The 11,766-nt window shown below is 37.0% G+C and overlaps 1 long non-coding RNA gene across 1 annotated transcript; it reads right to left on the reverse strand.

The window, feature by feature from the left end:
• Positions 1–9,494: 9,494 nt before the first annotated feature.
• On the reverse strand, positions 9,495–11,010 carry LOC147568295 (uncharacterized). The gene is made up of 2 exons (XR_015231012.1): positions 10,879–11,010; positions 9,495–10,243 (listed from the first exon to the last, which is right to left on the reverse strand). It is a non-coding gene; the product is annotated as an uncharacterized LOC147568295 (long non-coding RNA).
• Between the last annotated feature and the right edge of the window lie 756 nt (positions 11,011–11,766).

Genomic DNA, 11,766 nt, shown 5'->3' on the forward strand with positions numbered 1-11,766 from the left:
GTCCAGACGTTGACTAATGTCTGAAGAGTCAAGATCAGACCTGAAGTCCAACGGGTCAACCCGGCTTAAGGCAGCAGGACCGTTGAACCCTTGACGATATGTTACACACTCCCCTACCTGGGAGGTCGGCTAAAGGAAACCCGCCCTGTTACGCCCTCGACATGACCAGATCAACCCTGGGTCTCTAAAAGAATGAGGGAGGTCCGCGTAGGTTCGATCGATGCCTTACGCCCATAACTGGGAAGGCAGAAGTGCACTGACCTACCGACTTAATCCCGAAATATCTTTATAGATCTTAGTCGGTTACAGATCTAGAAGTGTTTAAGCAAGGGTGGACTTCAAGAGTCTTAGGGGAGGAAATATCTCCTTGAAGATCTATCACCTCGGCAGGATATCTACGAAATATCTTTGAACTTAGGATATTTCATTTATCCTCGATACAAGATAACTGGTAAGGGAAACTCTAATTCAGCCTATAAAAGGGCCTCATATCACCTTCTTCAAAGTAAGCTACACAAGTCTAACAGACTCCACACTCAAAAGGATCGATCAATACTCATTCTTTTACTACACAGAACAATCTGACTGCCTTGAGTTTCAGAGCCGTTTTCTTTCTTTTGCAGGTTTTCCCCCCAGGTTTCTAAGAGAAGGAACGGGAATCGAAGGAATATCGATCATCTAGACGGAATATTCGATCATAACAGAGGCTGTCATGCATCAACTCCCTTTTCATGCAGATATAACGGAAGGCAATTTTTTGACATCAACAATCTCCACACAATCCTTCAACATTAAATGAAACTTTTGATGATTGTTGTGGACAAGAAGACACGACTTCAACCAAGATAACTAAAACATGAACCGTATAAACTAGATGAAGATATTTTACTTACCAATTCTTTTTTGAAAATCACATTTGATGCGGTTATCGCAAATTGTCAGAAATATAAAGTATTTTACCAAAAAATAGCGGGAAAATATAATGAGCATGCAAAGCATCAATGTGCACACAGGAGTTGTAAATCTCGTTCCAGTGAGATAAACTCTGAATGTCAAAGCTTTATCTCTACTTTGAGGCTAGTAAATAAAGTTCCATAAAACGGGAAAAACGATTATTATTGGGTAATTATTCAAACTTTTAATCCCTTTATTTTATCTTTTGACTTCATAATATAAACTTAATATCAATTTTGTTTATTTCAGTTACAAAGAGCACTTGAAATGTAAAAAAAATCACAAAGGAAAATGCTTTAGATTTCAACATATTTACAAAATTTTGATGGCACACAACAAGTGGATGTCTGACATGCATGGAGAGTCAACATCGGACAAAAGAGATTCTAGTACCAACCAATCAATCGGAGGAAAGACCAATTGGCCGTGAACAAGCCAAATCAAATGCAAGAGTTGGAGAAGATTCCACACATTCTACTGCAAAAAACAAAGAAGTCAGTAGTTCTTCAAAACCTCTGATGGAGGGATATTGGGAAAAAAATAGACGAAGAAGCCTAACGGGTCCAACAAGAAGTTCTACAAGAAGCCGATGGGATCAACAAGAAAAAATAAGAGCAGAGAGAGCATACGATAACCGAAAAGTGCAATTTGACAGAGATCAATATGGGTGAACTTAATGATGATTGATAAGACTCTCGACGAAGATGGTGCACAAATGCTTAAGGCAACCCGAGACGCTTATTTATCCGGTCTTCCACGAGACCCAAGAAACCGCTTCTAGCTATATTTAATAATCATTATTGTTTAGTCGTATTTAAGTAGATTTAAATTATTAATCAATTATTAGTTGTAATTAATGTTGTTTAGTCGAACTTATTAAGTAAATTAGGAAGTTAAAAATTAAAATTTTAGGCCTCAACATAGACTGGGGTTGGAACTGAATTTTTGAAGCTGAGATGAGACTGAAATTTTTGAATGAAAAAGTGATTTTTTCGGCCTAAGACAGACTGGGGTTGGAGTTGCTCTTACTTGACCCTCTTTGTTGAAATTCGGAAAACATTTGAGAGGAGAGAGAAGCTCTTGATGACGTCATAAACAGATTTTGGGAAATCGATTCTCTCTTCCTGATCTTCCCAATCTCAGTTAGGGTTGTAATATTCTCAAACATCTTACCAAGAATTCTTACAAGATCAGTAGTTGTTAATTCTAGATATCAGCTCAATGAATCAGGTTTTATCATGGAAAGGAGCTTCTCTCTCTAACTTTTAGAGAGAGAAAGTAGATCTGGTTTTATCAAGAGCAAATCATATCTAGTTTGATCATTTTCGTTTTTTTTTTTGGGGATTCTGTTAGAGATCTCTAGTAATCATCCATCCTTAAACTCAAGGACATCAGATCTTAGTTTTCTCTTTGATTAGTTTATCAAGCTTCGTTTAGTCAGGAGCAATGGCTAGCCATGCCTCTAAATGACTTACTTATCATATGAGTGGTGGTTTCTTAGATTTTAATGCTTCACTTCCTCCCTATATCTATCTTATTTCTTTTCAGTTTTCTTCCATCAGATTTAACACCAGGTATACAACTTTGATGATTATGGATCAACCATACATTTTGAACTTATTTGACTATTTTCATCAAGAACCCATAATCTCCAGATTCTCTAACCCTGGTGCCGATGAAGTCAGTCGTTGGGATTCCGGCGACAACACACGTGCCCAACAACATGATTTTTTATTTCTTCTTGCTGACATGCGTTCTCTTCCTTATACTACAAGTGGTGGGCCTTTACCTTTGCTAAGCTCTTTCATAACTTTGGGTCTAGGTATTTCTCGAGTCGGAACCAATTAAGTTACTTTTTGGTCACTCCTTTTGACCCAGGGGAACTAAGAAAGGCTTGGTTCCTAGCTGTTTTGGGTAAACCTTTTGATCCGGGTAAGCCATTATTTGCCCAGTCAGAAACGCGTAAGGTTCCTTCTATTTTGTTTCGCCTTGCTATTTGGGCATCAACTATGGCATTATTTTTCACCAGTCTTGATTCTCTGTTTCACCAATCACCCTTTGCAACTCGACTGCAGTTTGTTACGGACTTTGCTACGTCTTTCTGATTGGGCTTGGCCAGCAACCCTAATTTCTAGGTGTCCAATTATAATCTTCTTCGATTGTGGTGGGACATGATTTCTCTGTCGAGAGAATACTGGGGGGTAACCTTGGAATCTTCGTGTGACTCCCCGTGTTCCAAATCACGGTTTGCCAGGCAGTTTATAAAAGAAACTCGGTCTAATACTAACTCAAACCAGTTTCAAATATAAACCCAAGCCAAAACTCTCATCACGGGTTACAAATCAAGAACAAACACAACAGAAAATCAAATATAGTTTAAACCTTTTGAAAATATGCTCGGAAAATATGTAACCCAAAATAGTTTTCATAAAGAGAAAAACAACTTGAATTCATGTTTATGAATAGTTCACAGAAGAGACTGAATTTGGACAGAGTCTCCTCTATAAATTGAACATATCAAACCTGAAAAACCTGTCAAACATTCATACATATCTCACAAACTTCTAAATAACAAAAGCATCAAATAAAAAGTGATAATGTGCATACTATTTACATGTGTACAATCGCAAACGAGTGAGAGAACGATCCTAACTATTCTAGATGATACATATATAATATTAACGTTGTGCTTATGTTGAAAACATAATAGAAATTATAATCTTACATAATGTGAGCCGTCGAAGTAAACTATGTCACTCCGGGTCACCAATACCTGCAACTGAACAACAACAAATAGGAATGAGATAACCCGAAGGTCAGCTCAGTAGGATACCTAGACATCCTACCCGCACCACACACATCAGCATTTTAATATATCAATAGTTATAAGTGTTACATATATACAGAAATATATACAGAGATATCAATATGCACATGAAGCAAAGCAATATAGCAAGATAGTTCTTCTAGCTTACCAAGATCACGACTGAATACGCCCTCAGTCGGGGTCACCTACTATTCGGCTAGGAAGAACCGGTAGGCCTTTGTTAGTGCGTAGGCAGGCGGCACCTTATCGAACGTTTGACTACTGCAGTGTACACATGGATCCACGTAATACCCCGGTAAGAGCTTCCGTAACTCTCCCTTCGTCATCATCGCCCATCGGGCTGGCTTGTGATCTCAATACGCATCGAATAGTAAATCTCACCCAAACAATGATACGCTTAGAATATGTCATGACTTACCCAGATGACTATAAGAGTATCGTCGCTTAGTAGAGCCATATACCTACGTCGATACAATTATCTCGTCTTGAGGCGCGTCCTATCTCCGGCCAAATCTGACGCTTCCTCGCAAGGTAATTCATTGACCATTCGAAGAATACCCAAACATATGCATGAACCTATAATAATATTAAATGATCTGATAGGCTCCCAAAGCTACAAGAACAGAGCCCTCCTAACAAGGTAGGGTAAACCCTGTTTAAAGCCAAGCTTTTACAAGTTTCCACTTTCAGGGATTAAGTATTTTCTTATTAAGAAAACTTGGGTAAACACCCTCTTTCAGTTCAGTGAAACATTTTAAGTATCAAACACAAGTCATTACAGAATTCAAACCACACTCACTAGTGGCTTAGCAGAATAAATAAACAAACATGGCACTGGTCAGTCCCCTAAATCACTCAAAGGGTCGGAATACCCCAACTCCCAATCTCTCTCGGACCCCATTCCGGGTAAACAAGAATGGTCGTTACCAAACGGCTGGCCACACGCACCGAGTGTAACCCTTAACATGAATTCATGGCTAATCCATAACAGAAATATAAACAAGGGGACCAACCAATGCCCGACGTCAAACAATCAATGCACGTAACACTGATCAAGCGATTCCGCCTCCATGTTATACACGCAGCTCAAGCGATTCCGCCACCACGTGTTTACAATTCACACAAAACGATCACACAGATCAAGCGATTCCGCCTCCATGTGATTATTTTTCAGAAAAAACCAATTTATTTTGAAAAGAGAAACATCCATAACATAGCACCACATACATACATATCATACCATATCACATCATAAATTGAACTAGAGAACTATAAAAAGATGAAAATGACTATATATATATATATATATATATATATATATATATATATATAATGGTGAAACGGGGAATACCCGTGCTCCAAGTAAGATTCATAGGATCCTACCTCTCCTTGCGCTTCCAATAGTGTCTTTGACTAAGGTCCGCCTCTCCTCGAGCTCCCTATAGCAGTACAGTAGACTCACTGGAATATAAAAGGACAAAACGGTCATTTGACAGTTACATAACTGTCAAGACTCCTCTTGCAAAGCAAGAATGCATAAAATGAATGAAACTATACTAGGAATGTCCTATCGGGCACTAAAGAGATCATTGAGACGTTCCATCGAACAACCGATACACCTTACAGACCAACCCACAAACCCATGAACTCTATTTTACATTTCCGATATCCCATAAGCTGACAAATTATATATCGAACCAAATACTATGGATCTTGAACTATCAAATCATAAAATGAACCTAATGTTACGAATCCATAACTCAACCTATCCATTTATGTTAACGGCAAGGTTCGGGTAACCATCTCTATTCCAATTCATTAAAAAAAACTGATCCAAATATCAAATTTGAGCCGTAAAATAATTCGGCAGCAACCCGTCTATATATGAACACCCCAAAATAGTCTACAATCTCCTAAATATGTTTCTGAACACAAATCATTCGAAGAAATTGAATAATAGTCGTCTAAATAGCTCCAAATTTTGAACCCAAATGAAATTAATACAACTATACAGTTCTCGAAATAAAATAACCATCAAATAACCACCAAATACGGACGAAATTGAAAATTCTGAACGGATAGATATGTAGAACAAGTCGAATGGAATTACCTGGAACAAGTTTCATTGAATTCCGACAAAAACTCGCGAAGAAATCAACGACAGAAACTCGGAACACTTCCACGACCAAAACTAGTTGCGCCTCACTGCTCACGGTTGGGAAAATTTGATTTGGTCTCAAATCAGATAATTGGATTTAAAGGGGATGAAATTTTGGTTGGAGACGTGGGGCACATGCACTTTAAACTAAATTGGCTGCCACATGCCATTACACAAAGTGCCCACATTACTTAATTCTTGTTAAGTCCGTCATTTATATACATCTCATAACTAAGTCCCTTTATACTGATGTCTCACTAATTCAACCTCCACTAATTACCTTCCGACCCCAGTTTAACCTTTCTTCTTTTCTTTTTCATTCCACAAGTAACCATGAAGAAATTATATGGTCCCTCTTGATACGATAACAAAGAAATATGTCGAATATGAAATAGTCCAAACTATTTACGAACTTTTCGTGTGACCAGTCAAAATTCATAATTTTTCGAGAACTATCCGATGAGCTGCACACATCAACTAAAATAAGTATTCAATACCAAACCCCAAAGAAACCACTAAATCCGCTCGACGCTCTAACTCGTCTGATTCTCCGACTTGATGGTCGGGGTGCTACACTTCGGGTTCCGCTTTAAAGAATTCTCAGGACTTTATTAAAGTTTTGATTTTCTTTTCCCCTTGTTTCAACTGGTGCGCCTTGAACCAATATTGGTGTTGAAGTGGTGGTCCTTGTTGTATCGGATAGTAGACAGCTGCTCTGAAATAGCAAGGTCATATTCTCGTTCGATGTTGAGGATACTTGTCCACGCTGTCAGGAGGCTTTTTAGATTGGAGAAGATCTATGCAACTCCTAAAACAACCTTGAAGGTTACTTATAGGAGTGTTTTAAAGTTAGGGAGATTTGCTGTTTGGACCCCCTTTCATATAATCCACTTGCTGTTTGGACTCCCTTTTTCCAGAGTTGCATTTTGGACTCCCTTTTTCAAATAAATAGTTATATATAACTGTTTAAAAATATTTTGGACATGAAAATACTATTTTACCTTAAGTATAAGAGAAATACTATTTTACCCTTTACATAACCTAACCTAACCTGTGTTTTAACCCACAAGTTAACTGACCCTAAACAGCAAACCCGCGAGTCAAACCCTAGTAGATTGAACCCAATTCCCATCAATTCTAAAAATCGATTTGGGAGTGAAAGGAGCAAAACCGAGTGGCAGCCATCTCCATCTTCTTCGAATCTGTCTCTCTCTAACAGTTAACAAAAACCGAGTGGCAGCCATCTAAAAATAGATTTGGGAGAGAAGTGAGTTACAAATGTTCTTCATCTTCTCCATCTACCTTCATCTTCTTCCATTCTAAAATTATAGGGTTGTTATTGCAGGCATCGATTGGGCTCTAAATTTTAGGGTTTTTGTTGTAGTAATCGATTGGGATACATGTATTACAAGTTCTACTAAGCTGTAAGTTTTTTTAGCTTTACCTTTCTACAAGTTATGATCTTCATACAATTTTATGTTCAAATATTTAGGTTTTTTGAAATGGAGATTTTTTAAATTAGGTTTGTTCTAATATTAGGGTTCTTAAAACTGGGAGAAACCTTCAATTAGGGGTTTGATTTTGTTGTATAGAATGTCATGATAGAATAATACTGAATATACATTGATTTCATATTTCTTATTCAAGCAAGGAAAACGTCGACACTAAAACAAGTTCAAATATGGTGTATATTGAAGGTTCTACACAACTACCACCTATAGAGACTAGTACACCACTACCATCACCTACTCAAAGTCTATGTGAGTATATTAAGTATACAGTAAGTTATTTTTTGTTTAATGAATTATACTTGTTTCATATTTCTAAATATTTCGCTAGGGGGAGACGTGAAACTACCCTCCTTTAACTTGCCAGCTTATCCCGCCATCCCCTCATTTGATTTGGGATTTGAATTTGATGGTATCGATCCCGAAAAAGTTATTCCCAAATTTTATGAGCCGGAGCCTGATCCAGAAGACAACACACTACTTAATTTAGATGGGATTCCTACTAGTGATGAAAGCGATGATGAGGAATTACTTTTTAAATCTAGGCTCGGGTTTGATGACAATGAATCTAATGAGGATGAAGAGATGGGGTCCAGGAAGACCTAAAAAAAAGCAGACATCGAGCTCATACTGAACCTACTGTGCAAAGAAAGATGAGAAGGTGTTCAATATGCAAAGATTGCAATCATAATGCGAGGACATTCCCTAAGAAGTATGATGCAGCTGCTGGTTGCCACAAGAAATCAACAAAGAAATGAAAGAATTCTTCGAGTATTGGTGAAGTGAGCACAACAGGGAGTATTGCAGCAACTGCTACTAACACAGGTAAATAATTCATGAGAAACTTATACTACATTCATCTTATATTAATATGCATATTATAACCAAGATCCAAGAACATAACAGTAACATGAGAAACTTACCTACTCTTATATTAATATGGCAGGGACTAATGAAGGGGTTGCTAATGCTACCAAGAAACGAAAGGAGTCGAGTGGTTCTTCGTCCGACAAGCCAAGAGGAAAACAGAAGCATGGCGACATAAACATATCACCAACGGTGTCAGGAGAAGTTGGAAGAAATCAACGTAATTGTAACGTAACAATTAATGTTACTGTGAACAATTGATTGGCCCTATTTAGTCTTTGTTGAATGAACCACTAGTTTAGTCTTTCTTATTTGTTGAATGAACCATTAATTTGTCGTATTATTAACCGTCGAATTTTCGAACCATTAACCGTCGTGTTATTTGATGAATGAACCACTTTTTTGTCTCTGTATTTTGTTTTCCTTTTCATTTCAGAAGGCTCGTTACAGATTTTTGCAGGTTCCTGAATATGTATCACAAGGCATTAGACAATAGCTTATTTAAACTATATGGGAGTACTATATGACAAAATAGGCAGATTTTTGCAGGTTCCTGAGCATCTCAAAGTCATTGCTACCAATGTAAACTATATGGGAGTACTGTTGCACATAATACAAAGATCCAATAACGTTAAAGCCATTGCTACCAATGTAAACTATATGGGATATGTGCTGTTGTGCTTTAGTGATATGTGCTTTAGTGAGGGAGCTGCTGTACAATTTCATTTGAATTTTTTCCTGATTTCTTTAGTGAGGGAGCTGCTCTTCGGAAAATATGTTATGTTGATTTACTTGACCTTAGTTACGGGATCTACTGAAAAGAATCAGATATTTTCAAACACAACCCATCATATTTTTTCAAATCAATACTGCTGTAGGGCATCCACTGAAACGAATCAAATTAACCAGTTACGGGATCAAAGATGATCGTATCGTTCATCCATTTCATGATTTTAAAAACATGACCTTAGCTGAGCCTTTACAGTAAGCATGCTCAAGCGGATACGTTGACACTTACTCAAATGGTTTCTATGTACTAAACTCATTCTTTTCAATTTTCCGCGTATAAGACTAAAAAACTTAAACGAACCCAAAAGATGAACCTTCATGTAATTGCTAAGAGATGGATCCCATTGTGTAATCCTGTATGTCTAACCCAAAAGACGACCCATCATCAGTCATGAAACACAAATATACTATAACAATTTAACATGAATGTATATAGAATATCAGTACCAACAACACAAATGCAAACCCCAACAACACATTAAAAACACAAATGCAAACCCCAACAAAACATTAAAAACATAAATAACATTAGACACATAAATAACATGAGACACAATTTGGATCAATCTATTACATAGTTAACACCGGATATCACGTAAATAACATTCACGATTTATAACATTAAGCACGCAATTTCAACTTTTTTACAACTTCCTCGCATATATCTTCAAGATTGATTTCCACTTCCGATCTTTTCTTCATTCAGAGGGCATCAGACACCCACATGAATTTGTCACACTTTAGACACTTCAGAAACGGCATACCGTTGTTAGGAATCTTCTTACATATTAGGAGCTTCATTTTGCCGGTGCATCCGTCAACATAACAAGGAGATAAATTCCAAGGAAAATTTTGCAAGTAATGATTAACTTTTCCACAACCATAACAACCTTCTTGGTATACAGATCTTGTAGACTATGAAGAAGCTGACGAATTTGCTTTTTCGATTTCAGATTCCAACCATTGAAATGCACCGCAATCGGGAAATTGACACGAAAGGAACTTCCTTCCAAATGAATGAGGTCTAGCCGACATCCCCAATTTCCTAATTTCATTGCAATTGCCGTTAATGCATCTTGAGTACATCCATGGGCAATGGAATGATTCATGGCCAATTTGATCACATATTGAACACTTTTCCTTGCAAAATGAACAAAATCAAATCAATCTTACTATAGTTGAAGTTGATTCATGGCCTAATCATGCAAACATTTGTTGAACCAACTATCAGGCAAAATTCCAACTATGAGGCAAAATTCCAACTCAAATTTAAATAGCTTGGTTGAAGATGATGCAACAAACCCTTTCATAACTGAAAAAACCTAACATCCAAATAATCTGATAATTCAAGATTGTCCAACTTAGAACAATTCCACATATTAAAGGGATACAATTTTCGTCAGATCTCTTATACTATATGGTATTAAACAAGTAAAATTATTAGTACTACTAAGATATATAGTTTCCAAATTCTGATTTTGCAACAAACAGGTACAGGATTTGTGCCCTAATTTTGTAATCCTTACTAGAGGAAAGTGTTAATCTGAAAATTAACTGAAAAAAACCCTAACATAACAAGAATATACTTCCTTGATTTTGTTTGGGATTAAGAGATATGTACATAGAGAGAGAAAGCTGCAAAAAAAACCCTAATTTTATTTGAGATTAAGAGAAATGCAGAGGATAAAGAGAGAGAGCCACAACAAAAACCCTAAAATCGGTTTGAGATTAACAGAGACATGTAGATAGAGAGGGAGAGAGATTCATCACATTACCTGAAGATTCTTTGGTCTCCTATCTTCAACCATCTTCTTTCCTGATTTCTTTGGATTAGGATTGTAATGGAGAAAAGATGAGCTTAGAACTCACGATGAAGACGAAAGGGAAATACACTTGAGTGGACATTCACGACCAACCCAGGTAGAGTCGGGTCAGACCGGCTATGGTCTGGTTAATTGGATCCATCATATCCGTACATGTGGCAACCATCTAGTTGTTGAGTTAAATAAACTAGGGAGTCTTGATTGCAATATTGATTATGTGAGGGTAATGTAGGAATTATCTTAACTTTAACTTCATAAACGGAATATTCCCTTTTGATTCTGTCAAAAGGGAGTCCAAAATGCAACTCTGGAAAAAGGGAGTCCAAACAGCAAGTGGATTATATGAAAGGGAGTCCAAACAGCAAATATCTCTTAGGTTGTGTTTGTTTTTTTGTGAAGGTCTGAATCTGAATTGGCTGAATCTGAATTGACTGAACTGAATTAGATGAATCTGAATTGGTTGAGTAAGATGTTTGTTTTCCAAATCTGAATCATTTAATCTGACTAAGGAAAAATTACATTTATAACCCCATTTATATTATTAAGGAAACAAAAAAACCCTATCTTTAATTTTTCTTTTTCCCTTTCTCTCTCCTGTCCTCTTTTTCACTTTCCCTTTCTCTCTCCTGTCCTCTTTCTCAAAGTGCCGGCTGCTACTTCCTAGATCATCTAAACCCTAATTCACATAATAATAAAAAGATCTTGTTACCTTCTCTATCCTCCATAGTTGCAGAAACGAGTACCTTCCCATTTTACTTTAGAAACGACTTAGATCGAAGACCAAAAGTTGTAGCTTGATGGCGTGGTGACTGTTGTATTTGCTCTCTTTCTCTCCCTCTC

Source organism: Eschscholzia californica, unplaced genomic scaffold (genome assembly GCF_041429995.1).
Source record: "Eschscholzia californica isolate CP2 unplaced genomic scaffold, dmEscCali1.0.p SCAF_1, whole genome shotgun sequence".
NCBI classification, from domain to species: domain Eukaryota; kingdom Viridiplantae; phylum Streptophyta; class Magnoliopsida; order Ranunculales; family Papaveraceae; genus Eschscholzia; species Eschscholzia californica.